The sequence below is a fragment of the Sciurus carolinensis genome, chromosome 14 (assembly GCF_902686445.1).
Source record: "Sciurus carolinensis chromosome 14, mSciCar1.2, whole genome shotgun sequence".
NCBI classification, from domain to species: Eukaryota; Metazoa; Chordata; class Mammalia; order Rodentia; family Sciuridae; genus Sciurus; species Sciurus carolinensis.
Genome location: NC_062226.1, coordinates 44,124,939 through 44,142,859, shown reverse-complemented (window position 1 = coordinate 44,142,859; position 17,921 = coordinate 44,124,939). Strand labels below are relative to the sequence as shown.

The following is a 17,921-nucleotide window of genomic DNA, read 5'->3' as shown; positions in this document are numbered from 1 at the left end:
AAATACGTAACAATGAAGTCCACCATTATGTATTCTTATAACACACCAATAAAAATGTGAAAAAAAATGTTTAAAAACTAAATGGCATTCTGGAAGGAAGGAGAAAGAAATTGTGAGAGAGGAAATATTGAAATGATAAAGCTAATAGTTCAGCAGAAACAAAGCAATACATGTATGCTTGAGTTAAAAAATTACAAATCCCAATCAGGATTTAACACACACACACACACACACACACACACACACACACATTTAAGAAACTACAGAACATCAAAGTCAAATAGAAAGTCATAAAAACCACCAAAGATAAAATGATAAATTACCAACCTAATGAGAGTGACAGCTCATTTGTCATCAACAATATAGAGGCCAGAAGATAACAGAATAACATATTCAAAGTGGCATAAGAACATAACTATCAAACTAATATTCTATATCTAACTAAATACTGTCCCCAAAATGGGAGTGAAATAAAAATATATTTATACAAGAAAGAGGAGGAGATCCAATTTGTGGACAGTCCTTGAAAGAAATACCAAATAATAATAACATATTTCAGCATAAAGTAAACTGAGAAAAAGAAAGATAAACAACAAGGAAAGATGATAATAATCATATTAATAAATTTATAAACACCTGAACTGAAAAATCTTTATCAGATTAACAGGGAGAGGGGTTATAAACAACTTGAAACTATATAAAACTTGAAACTATTATTGCTGTAAACTAAATATTTATAGCAATAATATGGAAGGGCAATTAACATAAAATAGTCCAAAGTCTGTGTACTATTTTATAAGGGAATAGCAAGTTTGAATAATTTATTTTTTTAAAAAAAAGCTAAGCATACATATTATAATTGGGGGAGATGAAGGAGGAGTGGGAGGGTAAATAGAAAGTGTAATTTCTAAGGTAGTAGAAGGGTAGAAAAAGGAAAAAGAACACTCAAATGAGACATGTAAAAACAAATAAAACCACAATAAATTTGCCATCAACAGATCCTCATTCAAAGAAATTCTAAAAAATGCCCTTTGGGCAAAAAGAAATTAACCACAGATGTAAGACACATAAGAGGAGTTTAAGGAGTAATTTCTAGGATATAGAAAGATAAATGATTCTGAGATATAAGAAAAAAGCAAGAAGAAAAGAAGTGGTAAAAACACAGATAAGTGAATATAGGCACTGACTCTATAAAAGAATAAGAGAAACGATGACTTGAGAGATTTAAAAGAACTCGTAGACTTAAAATACTCATAAGCTAGCATAAGGATTGGAGGTATGAATGGGAAGGGTGTTATTCAGAGGAAGGTAAAGGTATTGATCACTTTGGGATTTTATAATCTAAAGATGTGTGCTGTCATTACCAGGTTAGTCACTAAAAGACTGTAACAGAGTATGATGTTCAGAGTGTTCAGGAAAAAACAAAAAATGGAGTGATACAAAAACCCCAGCAATCCACAAAAGATAAGAAAGCAGAGAAAAGGAAACACAGGGATTGTAGGACAAACAGCATGAAAGACTCCAGATGTGAATTAAAATCTACCAGCTAATATAACAAATGTAAATCAACTGAACTGAAGGCTCCAGGTAAAAAACAGTCACAAATAGGAGTGCTTACTGGGCAGAGCAGGTCATATAAATGAGTAAGCAGGGAAAGAAAGGCAACCGCTCCCAGCAAATGGCCACTGATGTCTCCTCAGGGTCCAGACACAGTGGGGCATGGAGGGTCCTGGGTTGAAGTGGTGGGAGTGTCTGTCTCACAGACCGCTGCCATGCGGGAACACAGGCCAAGGCCATATAGGCCAGCCTTCATGCAAGGCTGGAAATCAGTGTTTTATGGGAAATCTGCTTTCTACACATTGCTCCCTAATTTTTTTAAAAAGCAAACACAAATGAAGAAGAAGGAGGAGGAGGAGGAAGAGAAGGAAGGGGGAGGAAAAGATTAATCTAGGGGACAGAAGCAAGGAGATAAAATGAAACAAGTGAGAGAGAAAAAAAAAGCATGGCAAATAAAATACAAAAACATCCCACAAAAGAGAAATTTTAAAGAGAAGAAGAACCCTCACAACATGCATGAAGTGATGGCTGGTCCTAAAACACACTGTGATCCCCACCCTGTAATTTCCACCCTGCTCTACCTTATCATTTGGCTGAAGACGCCTAACATTAAAGGATGGGAAAATCACTGAATAGTCCAAACATGAGACACGCGGAGCCCCAGTGGTCACTCTAACTCAGAATAATGTCTGGATGTTTGTTCTGTCAGTTCTGCTTACACCAAGTCTCCCTCAGGGCCTACTGGATACCTGGGTTTGTCTAGCTGTTAAGAAAAATCATGATGTTGAGAAAAACCATGATGTTAAAAAGAACCCTTCATGTCTCAAAAGACGGAGAAGAGAAAGATAAGGAAAGTAAAATCAATGGCATTCTCCTTAAGTTATTCTTTGAGTCTGCTATTTTTCCTGGGATGTCAGTTCTTCTCCCTGGCCTATGGGGTTAAGGTCTCAAAAGTTCATTGTGGCTTCCAAGGCCTTTTGGACCTGACCTAGCTGTGTCCCAGCCGCTGACTCCACATGGCTGTCCATGCTGGATCCTCCATTAGGTTGCCTCTTTCCATCTGCACTCTAAACCAAATCCACTCCCACGAGAAGCATTCTCTACAGGTTGCTTGAAGTTCCTGATGAAATAGTTCTGTATGAGAATGCACCAGGCGGCTATTTTCCAACTTAGCTGTGCTCTGTAAAAATATGTATCATGAGGGCTGGGGTTGTACTTGAGTGGTAGAGCACTTGTATCTGATGGGGTTTGGTCCCCAGCACTACAAACGTATAAATACACACACACACACACACACACACGTGTGTAATGATACCAAGAAAGTTGTGTTCACTGAAATTCCAGAAGGCATGAGGAATAAATGAGCTGACCTGATGGGACTGTTCCTGGCAAGGAAAGCACATCCTGTAGGGACAGGATACTTTTCCTGAGGTGTCTTGCCTACGGACAGACAGGCCTCCTGCTTAACTGCCTTAGACACTGAACACACAGCTACAATGCCTACTGCTCACTCTTTTTTCAGGGTGCACATAGAGATTTGATGGCTTTAAAAAGATTATTGTCTCTAGAACATAAAGAGAAAAATAGAAAATTTGTAAAGATTTAAGTAAATATCTCCAAACATATAAAGCTTACTTCTTTTTTTTGAGGGGGCGGTGGTACCAGAAATTGAACTCAGGGGCACTCAACCACTGAGCCACATCCCCAGCCCTACTTTGTATTTTATTTAGAGACAGGGTCTCACTGAGTTGCTTAGTACCTCACTTTTGCTGAGGCTGGCTTTGAACTCATGATCCTCCTGCCCCAAGCTGCTGGGATTACAGGTGTGCGCCACTGCACCCAGCTTGATGCTTACTTCTTTAATTGTTAAATTTATTATTTGAAAATATTTTATTACATATGAAAACAATTGTAGGTTACATTTTCTCATTTTTAAAAAACTCTCAACTGCACTGCTCCTGAGAAATCTGAGCCAATCATAAATTGAATGAGTTACTTATAGTCAAATGATACCGAAAAGCAAATTATAAACATGCTTTTCATTGCTTGAAGCAAAAATTATATTTAATGTGGGGTGTGGGTGCACATTGATATGTTTGGCATGTGTGTGGGCAGAAAAGAACCTAGGGCCTCAGAATGTCTCAAAGCTCTGGTCCCATGTGCAGCTAGAAGGTACAGAGGGTGCTGGTAGAATATGAAGCAACGCAGGGGGAGTGGCACTGAAATCTTTAATAAAACTACAGGCCCAGCACGATGCTGATTTCCACTGGATTTCTTGGAGGACTGCACACAGGATAAGGCTTTGAGTTCAGGTAGGAATCTGTGGGAGTGAAGGGCTACCAAATTCTGAGGCAGGGACAGAGAGACAAGGAAGGCCTGAGGGCAGAGGGGCCATGCTGAGCTCAGAGAGCTGAGTGTCAGGGTTCAAGACAAGTTCTGTCTGAGTTTTTTTGAGAGACAGTGATGCACCAAATAAAAAATGTTACTGCATTTCATAAGGTATGCTCTTTTGAAAATTCAGGGCCTATCAAAATTGTCTGGAGCTAAGGATGGGTTGCAAATAGAAGTGGTCAGGAGTGTTTTTATAAGGGCTCCCAATCAGGGGTTCGCATTAATTCAGAGATAAAGGCATTAGGGCTAAGAAAAAGTTCTGCTACAGAAGATTCTGATCCAACAAGTCTCCCAGAGTCTCCAGGGCAGCCTCCTGTCCACCAGGTCCTTCCAGTTATATTAGATTTCTGTTAAAAATGAAACGAAATGAGCCAGGCATGGAGGTGCACGCCTGTAATCCCGGTGGCTCAGGAGGCTGAGGCAGGAGGATCCAGAGGTCAAAGCCAGCCTCAGCCACTTAGGGAGGCCCTAAGCAACTCAGTGAGAACCTGTCTCTAAATAAAATACAAAATAGGGCTGGGGATGTGGCTCAGTGGTTGAGTGCCCCTGAGTTCAATCCCTGGCACACTCCAACCAAAAAAAATGAAACAAAATGAAACAAACAAACAAACAAACAAAAAAAAACCCAGGTGGGGCAGCAAGCCATCATAAGAAGTGAACATGTCTCTCTGTACAAAACTGATGGGTGGAAAGTAGTAACCAGAGAGCACAGTAAAGTCCATTATTTTAAGTTGACTTGTACTTTTAATAAAAAGCATAAAGAACTTGAAAAATATTTGCTGCTAACCTCCAATGGAGTCACACCAACCAATTGACATTGAAGGGCTGCCATGAAGGTTCCAAGGGCAGTAGTCCCAGGATAATTCCCTCCTAATTGCTCCAGACTTATTCCTGCTGCATTTTAGGTCTGCTTATCCTTTCTCTTTCTCTCTCTCTCTCTCTCTCTCTCCCTCCCTCCCTTCCTTCCTCCCTCTCAGAACTCAGAGACTGGTTCCATCCATCCTTAGACTTTTTCCGCAAGCTCTTATGTACACACGTGGACTCACCAGGGTACCAGCTGATGAAGCAGATTCACACAGACTGGGGTACCCACTTTGGAAGAGGAGTCTGGGACATAAAGAGATAGTGACCATTATACCTCAGTTAGTAGAAGTGACACCTACCCTTTAATCTTGACAAGATGTGAGCCACCAGGAAAATTAGGCCTTTTACTATGTTTTAAACAGGCCACTCAACCAAGCTCAGAACCAGCATTTTCCATTGCCAGGTGGACAGTGTCAGCTGGACATTTCATTGGCATCCATTCTACATACTGATAAAAATATCAGTAACAACAGAGATCATAGCAAGTTGTTTTTATATATTACTTATTTCATAATGTGAACTCATCAATCCTCATAACAATCTATAAAGTAGGTGTTCTTATTATTCCCATGTTATAGTAGAGGACACTGAAAAAAGGTTAATTTATTTACCCAAGGTTGCATAGCTAGGAATGGGCACAGCTGGGATTCAAACCTAAGCAAGCTGGCTCCATAGGACAGAGTCTTAGCTTCTAAACCACGCCAAACAAAACCAAGCAGAATTCTGCCACAAGATCAGTCAATTCTCCTCCTCTTCCTAATGTTAACAACTTCTTGTTTTGTTGGTTCATTTGTTTGTTTTGTTTTATTGTGTGATCCTGGAGATTGAACCCGGGGGTACTTTACCACTAAGCTACATCCCCAGTCCTTTTTATTTTTTATTTTGAGACAGTCTCACTAAGTTGCCCAGGCTGGTCTCGGACTTGGGATCTTGCCGTCTCAGTCTCCCAAGTCTCTAGGATAGCAGGCAAGCGCAGTGGAAATGAGTCTTTGCAGAAGACAGCCATACACAGAGTCCAGAGGGATTCAGGATAATTCAGAGGTAAGGCAAAGAGTGGGGAAAGTTTCTAGTGGAGAAATCCTGGCAAGAGAAAAGTCCTGACAGGAGCACTGAATTCTTCTGTAATCCTTGAAAACACTGCAGAAGGTGACGGTGGCGACTTCATTCCTTCACCGTCAGTCGAGTTCTTTCAGATCCTCTCCTTCCACCTTCATCATCTTAGGTCCTAAAACGTATGCTGTGTTTATCCACAGAAGAACTTAATTACCACTACTAAAACTAATACAGGTAGTTTTTAAAAAAAAAATTGTGATGAAGAACTCTGGTCAATGTTTTGTCAGTCCTTTAGAGAGCAGCGTAATCCCCAGATCAACTTAACAAAAAAAGTATATTTAAAATAAAAATTATTATATATGATACAAAAATTATATTATAATATGCATTGAATTTTATTGTATGTAAGTGTTTATTTTAATATATATTTAAATATTTTTTTTTTGGTGCCAGAGACTAAACCCAGGGCCTTGAACATGCTAAGCAACTGCTCTACTATTTAGCCATATCCACCCCACCGTTCCCCCTAAACAGAGCAGATTTTAGCAGATTCCTATTGTGTTTATATTTCTTTCTTGTGTGTAGATCTGTGAGCCAAGCTTTATCTTTTATAAGCATCAAAGTTTCATTTAATTAAATGGATCCAGACTTTTCAAAGAAGATCTGGAACAAGACAGCCTGATAATAGTAACTATAGGAAGGAAAACAGATGATTTCCAACTCTAATTCAAATTCCATGCTAGGTTAACAACATATGGAGGCAACAAACAGAAATGATTCCCTGTGAGTTGGTCAGTCACATCCCACATGAACAGAAATGAAGCTGGTCATGTGGCAACCAAGCATCAGAGTTTCGTATGTGATTAGATGAGAAGTTCTGAAGCAGGCTTTCTATGGAGAATAATTGTGTACAAAGTAGATAAATATTCAATTACACGACAAACTTTGTGTAATAAAAATTTTTTAAAGTTAAAAAAAAAACAAAACTTTTACCTAGCATTTAACATTCTGAACATACCTAATCCCCTAGCTTTCTATTAGCTCTGGTCTTCTAGAAGTGAGGAGCAGAAACCCACCCAGGCTGATATAAGTAATGGGAGGAGTGGTACTTTCAAGAGTATAATATTGCAAGAAAGAAAAGGTGGTTTCACATTAATTCCAACAGAAGATGAAGTAGGACTTGGCCTCATGGAAACTGGGAAACTCATGGCAATTTCAGAGTTGTCAGTGCTGGAAGACAATTCTCTATGATGCCTCTACAAATCTTAACTCCAGACTATCTTTTCTGAAATCTCTGCACAGCAAACAGCCTAGGAAGCCAGGGGTAGGATTCCCTGCAGATCAGAGGGCACATTTGTTTCCTGATCAGCATAGTAAAGACAGAACATCCTCTGCCCACGGAGGATGTGTTTACTTTCCAGAGTAATAAAGATAATGTTACTGTCTCTAGTGGGGAGGATGGGCAGGTCCCCTTATAAAATTGGGAGTTTCCTAAACTCAATGTTGCTCAGCTCTGAAATGGACCCCAGTACTCACAGAATGCACTTGGCCCACCTCCATATCATCCCCATGGGAACTGGGGTCAAGGAAGGACAGATGTCAACATGATGCTCAAGCTACCTGCTGGCCCTGAGCCATAAACAGAAGAGATGCTGCATTTGGGTTTGTTGTTTCCTTACCAGCAATTTAGTGATTTCTCACCCTATGCTGCTACATAGTACTGCTTGGCCACTGACTCTTAGAAGCAAGAGTCTATAGATTTTCACCTTTGTGTCTGCTATTAAAACAATTCAACCATCCCAACAGAATTTTCAAGTAAGTATTTCTCACCCTGATGCTATATTATTTCCTCTGTCTATTGGTTCTACTAAATTATTGTGATTTCTGCCTTCTCATAATTTGAGTTTGCTCATAGCCTAGTATTTGCATTTTAGCTTCCTTGGTTGACTATCTGATAATCTTTACCTCTAAAATCAGATTTCTGAGAGAAGTAAATTATTGCATCAACTTGTCTGATTGAATGGAGATTTTGAAGCCAGGTGGGCTTCCCTTGAGTCAGGGGACCACCCATGATAATTACTTATCTGCTGTCCAAGTCTCATACCTGGCTTACCATCTTTGCTTTGTGTTGCCCCTAAGGCTGGAAATCTATAAGCAACTTATTCCCAAGACTTATTCCCAAGTTCCTTTGCCCACTGATTCCCTATTGTGTTGAATTCAGGGGAAGTGGAGGAGGATGAGCATCAGGCAGAAGAGAGAGAATATTCCTGCACTGAACCCTATCAGTGTGGCAGCTGCTGTAGCGGTAGCAAGAGTGGGATGATTCAGGACACAATGCCTCGCTCAGAGCCACGCTGTTCAGTCTAGTAGATAGCATGGTACACTCAGATTAGTGTCACATCTCTAAAGTATTCATGACACACCCATCAATGATCAGGTGGAATACCCTTTGCCTCCCCCACAGAACACCACGGTATCTTGGTCAGCACACAGAGAGTGGCTGCCACGATGTATGAATTTCAAGGCTGCCCGTGCTCACTTATCTGGTGCTGGGTCTGAGAGAAGGGCAGGTATGAAGTTATAACCATTCTATGGCAGGGACCCAGAATTACTCATACTCATTCTGGAAAGATTGGTAGCTTGCACAGACTAAAAAGGGGAGATGTGATGATGTTGGTGGGAATGTTAGATAATTATGGTTCCCACTGTGGTATTAGTAAATTTGGTATTTGCTGCCAGGTTTGTTTTCTGGCCATTTTGGGCTCATTTTTCAGGTTTTCTCTGCTGTTTTATATTCACATGTGCCTTTTGTCAACTGTATTCCCTTTCGCTTTTCCTAGTCCATCCTCCTCTTTCACTAGCGGTTTTCTTCCCTTGTCATTTAAGCTTTCTCAGTTATGCATAGAAATCCAACAGAAGCCTTTTGTGTGTGACTTTGCCTTGCTCCCAGGCAGTTCTGAAAGCAGCAGGTGCCTCCTAGGCAAAGGCTTTGGGTAGACCTCAGCCTACAAATCCTGGGCTCTCACTCTCAAAAGCAGTAAGATGAACTAAAATCAAAAACAAGTCTGGTGGGGGTTAGCTCGCACCTCTTGAACTAAAGCCACTTGTCTTGACATTTTTTAAAAACACACTATGTTTTTGGAATGAGAGAAAGACTATGCTGCTGGTATAGAACGTATCACATGGTAGAGGAGGCAAGGCATGGATTTCCCTAAGCAAGTGATAAAGATCAAACTGTGTGCATGTGGGTGGGGCTGGCTTACAGGGTGCAGGCGCTGTAAGTGGAATAACAAATTTACCTAGATGGAAATAGGTCCTGGAAAGGGAAATATCACATCAGATAGGAAAAGAATCTATTTCTTTTTGCCCAGCAAGGCACAAGTTTCAATATCATATGAATAATGTCTACCTGTATGGCAATATACAAAGCAGATTCTCTCCACTCTCAGTAAGACCTATCTCTGAAATAGGCAAAGTAAAAAGGAAAACAACTATAAAATGTGACTTGATGTTGTTTATGGATCCATTTGTGTGTGTGTGTGTCTGTGTGTGTGTGGTGTACTCGTTAAATAAAGATATAAAGTACCAATAGTTTCTAACTAGAGGATAGTTGTCGACTCTGGAGAGAAAAACAGTGAGAGAGAATGGGGATGCCTGTAAAGTTTTATTTCTTTAATAAGAAAAAAGGGACCTAAAGCTTTTGTGGAAAACTGTGCTAGATCTGTGTAGAGTACATTTAGGAGTATAACCTATTATTTTCTATTTCTCTTTATTTAAAATACTTCATGATGTAAACAATTACAATATAGAAATGGGAGTGGTATAGTGGAATTCTTCAAATCATACTCCCTCCTTTAAAGCATGGCAGATGGGACTGACAGAGAAACTTATGAAATCACATTCACTAAAATGTATCAGAGCGGAAAAAAAAAAAAAAAAGACAAATAGACACACATCTGTTTCCAAACTTTTTAGGAACAATCCCATCCATCCTAGAAACACAGCAGCCAAAGTGATACTTCCGAAATACATATGTGATCAAAGTTCCAAGCTCAGAGCCCTCAGGGCACTCCACTGCCTTCATAGCATAGGAAAAGCACCTGGTCCCAAACTCAGGACCCCTCCAGATCTGGACCTTCCTTACTCCTTTGAATTCAATGCTCCAGTCAGAATATACTTCCTGGGCGCCCCCAGGGCTGCATTCCCTGACTTCTGGGCTTGTGCATGCCATATCTCTGACTGCCTTGTGCACTGTATTCCTTTTGCCCTTCCTGGCCCTGCCAGGGGCTCCCTGCTCCTTTCCCTCAGGTCTGAGCTTCCATAGGCATCTGGGAAGCTGTCCCTGCCTGCCTGAATCTGAGTTAGGAGTACTCCCTCCGTACTTCCTATGTCATAACTCTTACCATAAGAGAAGCCAGCTGCCTGGTCCTCTCTTTCCCCACCAGAGAGTGAGCTCGTGTTAGCAGGAACTGTTTTGTGGATCTCTGTGCCTAACACATGGCATAATGCCTGTAGCCCAGCAAACCTCAGTAAACATCTGTTCATAAGTGGAGAGTGCCTGAGTGACTGGATGAATGGATGGCCCTAGAACTAGCACTGCCCAGCTTCCCTAGTCACTTCTAGTCCAGGGTCAAGAGGCCCAATCATTTATTTCCTGAAACACATAAAAAACAATGAAAATCTTTCAACCCGTATTTGATTTCTTAAAATGGCCACTTTTTGCTTAATTAAGCAAATTCAGCAGGCCAATTTGCAGTGATCACAGATGAGACAGGATTATTCAAACCTGTTAGAGACTGGGGAGAGAATAATATAACATTTTATAAATTTATTATAATAAACTGGTGATCACACTATTGATTTTTTTAATTTTTAATTTTTAATTTTTTACAGACTGCATTTTGATTCATTATACACAAATGGGGTACATCATTTCATTTCTATGGTTGTATATGATATAGATTCATACCATTCATGTAATCATACATGTACATAGGGTAATGATGTCTATCTCATTCCACAATTTTTCATACTCCTCCTCCCTCTCATTTCCTTCTACATAATCTAAGGTGGTGTATTAAGACATCAGGACTAATAGTACAGTTCATTAGAGCACTAAGGAAGTCACATGCCTCTTACACTCACCAGGTGAAATGGCAACACAACAAACTGCTCATGTCACTGTCATGCTTTCCTTTGTGTGTGCTGCACACACAAAGGCTCACCTGACTGACCTGAGTCCTCTTGTTCAAGGTCTCTGTCCAAACACAAAATTCCAACACCATTCAGCCCAATCCCCTGCTGCACATAGGAAACTAAGGTCCACACCTTCAGTAAGCCAATAGGTAGCAAGCACTTACAACGCATCAGGGAGAAGCCCTAGGCCCTGGGAAGACAGAGATGATGAAGACGCAGTTCCTGTGTTAAAGGCATTTTTGACTTTGGGAAAGAGGTTCAGACAGCCCTCATCACACAGTTGCAATGAAATACTGAAAGTATTGTCCTGTTTGCAGAATTATGATACTACCCAAAGAGGAAGAAGCAAGTGGAAGTATTTAAGAGAGTCTTAAGAAAAGAGATCTCAAGACCCTCTCTTAAATTCTACCATCTCTTATGGGAGATAAAATTTGAAGTTGGTCATTTAAAGATAAGTAGGAATTTGGTGGGAGATAAGAAAGAGCATCCAGGCAAAAGGAACAACATGTACAAAAGCCCATGTGAAAGCACTTCACCTACTGGGGAGGAAGCTGGTGTGGCCCAGGGCTTGGGAATAAGCAGTGGTACAAGGAAGAGATCTATACAGGTTCCTGACCTGCACAAAGGTTCCGTGGGCCACTGCCCACCTAGCCAGGTTTCTTGACTCTCACTCCAGGGCTCTTTTCACTAGACCTCAATGCCTTTATTTCCAATAAAACACAGTCACATGAAACAACAATCATTTTAAATAAATGCATCAAATGCTGTGGGCATAATGGGAAACTCAAGAGGAGGCCTGAAGGAACTTCAGAAGAGAAAATTAGAAAGGGGAATATAGCAAGGATGACAATCAGAATAAATGAGGTGATGTCGTTGATCCGTGGGCCACGAGCTGAGTGGCGAGGTTCTAGGGTACAACAGCTATAAGTTAAAATAAAATGGATGGCTGAGGAAGCCAGGAAGAACTTTGAGAGGATTACCCCACCCATGTGCCTGCACACCCTGGGCACACGTCCATTGCAGCAATCATCACACTGTACTAGAATCCACCTCCCCAGCTGCTCTACTGGGCTTGGAGCTCCTTGAGGGCCAGCAGCCCATCCTTACAGCCCTCATGGCTACTGCACTCAATTTAGACAATTCACTCAATTTAGGGTAAAAGGCAATAAGTGAAGGGAGGAATGAAGCCATGAACGGAGTAAAAAGTGAAATTCGGGGAAATTGTTGTTGATTAGCACATTAAAGTATAAATGAGTTCACACTTTGTGTTTCTTAATTACAGAGTTGGTTTCACATATCACTGAAGCCAGGGAATGGGTTAACCTGCTCCTAGCACTAGCAGGTCTTACTCACTGTTTCTCTGTTGCCTCCCTCCTCTAGTCCTCCTTCCCCAAATAATTAACCAGTAAACTCACCCTGCCTGCAAAGAAGAATCAGGAAAACATCAGAAATCAACCCCAGTCATAAGTCCACGTAATCAGTAAGCTTTCTTTTGGTTTACAGGAACCAGGACGTCTGGAATTCCTGGTGACCTGTGGACAACATGAAACCATGTCAAGAGAACTGATTACTAAGAAAATTAATGACTACTCCGGGGCCCACCTGGCTATGGCTGAAATGAAACGCTCTAGAAACCTCACAGAAGCTTTGTGCCTGTGACCTCTGGCAAGATGGAATTTTGGGAGCAGCTCTCCATCTTCCAACTTGCCAGCCTGTTGCCAGTAAAGCTGTTTTTTCTCCTGTCATTCTGTCTCTCCAGTTGTTGGCTTTATCGGGGTGCAGCAGAACCAGACCTTTCATGGTCACATTACTAGTGTTGTTGGTGTTGAGTGCTTTATTGAGCTTGATAAGAACCATCCAAAAAGCTCAATCATGGACTTTCACTTTAGAAATAGAAAAATTCAAGAATTCACTCTACTGTAACATAAAAAGAAAGACCTAGAACTCCCTTCTCTCCAGGGAAGTATCCCCCCTTTAGGGGACACACCAATGTAACAACATCTCTTAGAAAACAATCATTACTGATACCATATTAAATCAGAATAGATTCTCTTCTAAGGCATTTAACAGATCCATCCCTCTATGCGCTTCCAATTTATTGATTTTCTAAGTGACTGAGGATCTCTAAAAACAAAGAAGCAAAAATCTCTCATCACACCTATGACAAAATGAGGCAAGTTTTCCAACTACAGAGTCAACTTGTACAATGAAATCATGTGTGTGTGTGTGTTTTTTTTACTTTTATTTTTTATTTATTTATCTTTATGTGGTGCTGGGATTGAACCCAGGGCCTCACATATGCTAGGCAAGCGCTCTACCACTGTGCTACAACCCCAGCCCGTCACTGTGTTTTCACCTAATGCTACTGCAGGAATAAGCAGAGATCAAATTGGCCAAGTAAGTCACTGAAGCAAAATCTGGTTTTATTGCTAGGAGTTAGAAACCTATCAAACTCAGAAAGACATTTAAAATTCCATATTAAACAATATTAGGAAACAACTGTCCAAATGTGATCTATTACACAGCTTGAGTCTTCTGATCAGAGACTCCAGTTGAAGTCAATTGGTCGGTTCAGGTCTCCTTCCTATGGCTCTTTCCTTGCCAACTAAAGACAATACACACAGAGAGTGGCATATCAACTACTCAGCCTCTCCAGGTCTGTTTAAAAGTTTAGTTCTACAGTCTATGTTTTCAAAAATGTGGGTGTGGTTAATCTTCTCAATAGAATAAAAGGACTCTAATAAATAGGATGCATCCCATTTGTAATAAGGGACTGTGTAATTAGGTATGTTTTAAAATGTAGCTCTGATTTAAACAAGCCACCCCAGGCAGTCAGATATTAGTACTTGTCAGTAAAGGAATCCATCCTTTCTGAATTCTAAGCTTCCAGAGAACTTTAAAACCATCTGTTAATTAAGGTTTTCTGCACCCCTGCAGCCTCATTGTGCAGTTGTTATTAAGCATTTTATTTTCTTGGTCCCAAAGGCTTTCAAAGCAAATGCATGTTCCCCAGCAGACTTTTATATTTTCTTACATAAGAGTCAGTTTTCCACTCATGATCTAAAACAAATGTTAATTAAAGTGATGGTTAAGATGGCCCACACTTTTTCCAAACATTTCCAAAGCAGGCACACTCCACTTTCCTCTTCCCATATTCCAAGAAACTCTAGCAAGTAATTAGTTTTCTTCTTTGGATGAAAATACCTAGAAGAAAGCAGTCAAAGAATATTCAGAGCTGCTTCCTGGAAAGACAGTCTTAGAACAGCTCACTGTTTGGGGCTTTCATACAATGCCATAGGAAGGTCAATTCCTACAGTCTCTGTGGAGGTCACTTTAAAACCCAATTGTCCTTTGAATCACAAATCACTTCAAGAATGTTTCCAAAAGGAAAATTGCGGATTTGCACAAAAGTTGGATGTAAGAGTTTAAGTACATCTTTATCACAACACTGTTTATCATTCTAACTTGAAAAACACAACTATCCAAATAATGAAATTCTACCTAGATATTAAAACTGCTTTCATAAGGTATTTAGATATGAAAATATTTATGATTAAGTATTATAATGAAATAGCATGTCTAGAATTCTGTTTCCTAAAAAAATATTAGGACTTGACTGAAAGTCAAGTTCACAATAGTAACTTCTAGATAGGATGATTTTAAATTTCTTCTTTGTACTTTCCTTAACTTTTGCAGCTTTACATTTAATATACTAGAAATGTATTACTTTGTAATTAGGATAGAAACTGTTTTCCTCATTTTTTTCTTCTTATCAACCTGAAAACAGTCTTCACACACATGTGGAACTAATCACTAGATTAGTAGGAAATTAACAAAATTAAATAATGATGGGTGAGCATAAAGTCAACTTACCACATAGATTTGGTTTTAACTTCTTGTATTTAGATAAATTCTTGTATTTAGATAAATTCTTCCCAGTAACTAGTTCCAGTTTCACCTAGCTGCTCCTTTCTCTGAAACAGTTCAGTAATTCCTAGTAAATCGGAATGAAACTCCAAGACAGACAAGGAAATGAAATGTGCCCAGGGAGCTGGCCTCACCGCTGTGCAGAGGGATAGCAGCTATGCCTGTGAAGGGATGAAGCCTTTGGACAGCAGGATAATGGAAGAGGGAAAGGCCATTCAGATGACAGCTGCCAGCTCCCTCTCCCTGTCCTGTCACTCTGCTGCCCACCCCCTTCCGCGGGCCTTGATTCTCAGCCCACAGGAACACTGTGGTGCGTGTGGCCTTCATGGTGTTCTCACACTCCAAAAGCACAGAGGATAAAAGGCTGCTGTGTTGAAAGCTTGTGCCTCATAGAGTATCAAGGGTGCTAAAAGTGCATAAAAATACGACGCTCCTTTTCATATCAATTGCAGTGTTGGCCAAGCTACTCCCCAATCTGCCGGGAGGTACAAGGGTGAGCATTGTTTAATTGGCTTTGGGAATCTGAGCTGTGCTAGACCTTTAATTAGAAGTTGTTAGAGTAAGTGTTCGATGTGTGTGCTAGGCAGGGGCAGCCGGGTTCTGCTAGGGTCATGATATTGTGCTCTTAAAATAAAGTTAGAAGAATTCACTTCTTACTAAAAGAAAGTTCAAGGTAGCAGGACCCTAAGCTTTTATTCATGACCTTAATCTCTTTGAATACAAATAAGGCTTAATAACGCTTCAATTGTTTATCCTCAATTTCAGAATTTTCTTATCCAGGCCAACAGAGAAAACTCAGATTTACAGAATCGGAGTTTCATGCTCAAATGTGTTTAGCTGCCAGGTAGATATAGAGACAACTGATGCAAGAAAGGTACACCATTGAAAAAGGGTAGTTCCTCAGCGCCAGCCACAGGTGCTGTGTGGGATCCGTGGCTGGATCTTCTGATTTTTTGAGAGTAACTGGAAATCACATTTTCATGTGAAACCTGTGTAATTTTACACAAAGAAAAATCACTGCTCTCCATGAACAAAACAAAACATCTCTGAGGGTAAAAATAGGCCTACAGACTATAGATTCGTGACCTCTGATTCAAGAAGAACAAGATGTTAACATAGGATTTTAAAATGCACTAAATGTATTGTTCGTGCACATAAACGCTAGAAAAGAATCATGAATTTAAATTCTAATCTGCCTGACCAATTTACCCTAGTTAAGTTCCTAAAATCATTTTTGGTCCCTTTTCCTCTGTTAATTAAAATAAGAATAATGTTCTAGGGTTTTAGAACTTAAATATTTTACCCAAGGGCTTAATAGGGCAAATGCATTTATTTTTGTACTCAGAGATACTGCTGATTTCTCTCTTTTATGTGTGAAAAGAAATGAGGACAAAGTAAAATCATATGTAAGGTAGAGCATGAGGCTGGAACACAAAGTCTTGTCTCTTTATGATTTAACAATGAAATAAAAAAACTTCTCTAAAGGATGATCAAGAACACAAGCCTATTAACCCTTCAGGTTCAGGAAGCAAGTCGTCATGCAAACAAATTACTTTTATAGTAGTCCCAGTAAGATGAACTCACATTCTTCCTTCAAATTCCTGGAAAGGAAATGTGTAAGTTTAGACATCTTTACATGTCTTTAACAACTGGAAAATTAATCACATCTACAGCATGGTACATTTTAGGATGAGTAACTCAAATGTTCACAGGGATGTCCAATTTAACGAACAATCCTAGTGTCCTGGAACTGATACTTCAATATTTACTAATTTGCTTTCTACACTTGGCATTTCTTGGTAGAATGACATCTTCCAATTTGTGAGGGAAGTGAGTCATTTGGGCAAGCATTCCATCTTCTAAAGGACAAGTCAAAGCAAGAATAAATATTTCCCCCCTGTGTCAGTACAGGAAAACTGTATTCTAATAGTGAAGGAGCTCGACTTTGGTGTATCATTTGTTTATAGATAATCTTTGCAACCTTCGGAACTTTGTATATTAATGTAAACAGCACAGAATTAAAATTTTGCCATGAAGTTTTAAGTTGAAATAACATATAATAAATAAGATACTAATACAGATACCAATTTCACTTTAAATGAGTCTGGTTCATCTCTTTAGTTTCTTTTTGGGTCTTCAATTTCCTGTACTAGGAAAAGGAAAAATAAAACTGTGATCTATAGATATAAGATAGATTGTGAGAAATCCAAATTCCTTTGAAAGCTGCCTTATTCGCTAATCAAATTACAGAAAGAACAAACAAGTATCCTTACTTAAGGGACACAACCACACATCCTTTAAAATTCCTACTACAGCAACAGGATCTGTTAAAAGGCACAATTTGCAAGACAGGAATATACTCCTGGAGCAATGTCATGAACTTCCAGCAAGGAAAAGAATCCAAGAATTGATAGATTAAGGCAGCCTCTGGTTTGTTTGCTTGACAAAAATAAGTTACTAGGAAAAGAGGAAATTTTAAAATTACAGCTGAAGTTTTATCCATAGTCCTTGACAATCTTTCAGGAAAAGACATCCTCAATAAAAATATATACAATCAACAAATATACAAAAAAATGTTCACCATCTCTAAAACTTAGAGAAATACAAATCAAAACTACCTTAAGATTTCATCTCACTCCAATTAGAATGGCGATTATCAAGAATACAAGCAACAATAGGTGTTGGCAAGGATGTGGGGAAAAAGGTACACTCATATGTAGCTGGTGGGATTGCAAATTAGTGCAGCCACTCTGGAAAGCAGTATGGAAATTCCTTAGAAAACTTGTAGTGGAACTACCTCTTGACCCAGCTATCCCACTCCTTGGCCTATAAAGAAGGACTTAAAATTAGCATACTACAGTGACACAGCCATATCAATGTTTATAGCAGCTCAATTCACAATAGCTAAATTGTGAAACCAACCTACATGCCCT

General features: G+C 39.7%; 1 protein-coding gene across 2 annotated transcripts in view; it reads right to left on the bottom strand.

The window, feature by feature from the left end:
• The window catches only part of Mob3b (MOB kinase activator 3B), a 194,386-nt gene that overhangs the window by 143,594 nt on the left and 32,871 nt on the right, over nt 1-17,921 (bottom strand). The window contains exon 2 of one of the 2 annotated variants that reach the window (XM_047525588.1): nt 12,477-12,593. The exons of the other annotated variant lie outside the window; for it this stretch is intronic. The gene's annotated coding sequence lies outside the window, so the exon portion shown is untranslated. The remainder of the gene's footprint in view (nt 1-12,476; nt 12,594-17,921) is intronic. 2 annotated transcript variants of the gene reach the window in all.